This window comes from Corvus brachyrhynchos, unplaced genomic scaffold (genome assembly GCF_000691975.1).
Source record: "Corvus brachyrhynchos isolate BGI_N302 unplaced genomic scaffold, ASM69197v1 scaffold72, whole genome shotgun sequence".
NCBI classification, from domain to species: Eukaryota; Metazoa; Chordata; class Aves; order Passeriformes; family Corvidae; genus Corvus; species Corvus brachyrhynchos.
This window is the reverse complement of record NW_008236763.1, coordinates 2262684-2263187: the sequence shown is the minus strand read 5'-3', so window position 1 is coordinate 2263187 and position 504 is coordinate 2262684. Positions and strand designations below refer to the sequence as shown.

At 52.4% G+C, this 504-nt stretch overlaps 1 protein-coding gene across 1 annotated transcript in view; it reads right to left on the bottom strand.

The window, feature by feature from the left end:
* The window catches only part of NFASC (neurofascin), a 71240-nt gene that overhangs the window by 3195 nt on the left and 67541 nt on the right, over nucleotides 1-504 (bottom strand). The window lies entirely within an intron of this gene.

Genomic DNA, 504 nt, shown 5'->3' with positions numbered 1-504 from the left:
GCTCTTCCCTCCCCCACATTCTTTGATTTCTTTTCCCCCTCCCCTCTGATCCAGATCCTTCCTGGAAAAATGAAACCCAAAAATTTGGAGCTCCCTCCTAAAAGAACAAATAAAGCCTCGGGGAGCCGAGCCCAGAACGGGGCCCCTCCGAGCTGGCCCTGAGGCAGCCCCAAACTGGGGAGCAACCCCAAAAACTGGAGAGCAGCTCCAAAACTGGGGAGCAACCTCAAACTGGAGATCAACCCCAAAACCGGGGTGCAGCCCCAAACTGGGGAGCAGCTCAAGCATCTCCTCTCCTCCAGCCGCTCCAGCCCAGCCCCAATTCCCGCTCCAGCTCCCGCTCCCGCCCCGCGCGTCCTTTGCCGTTGGCTCATTTGCTAAGGATAAATGGCATCGGCGGCCGCCTGGGCTGCCTGGTTGCTTGGAATTTTTTCTTTTTTCCCTTTTTTTTTTTTTTTTTGGATTTTTTTTTCCTTATTTTTAATTTTTTTTCTCTCTTTTTGT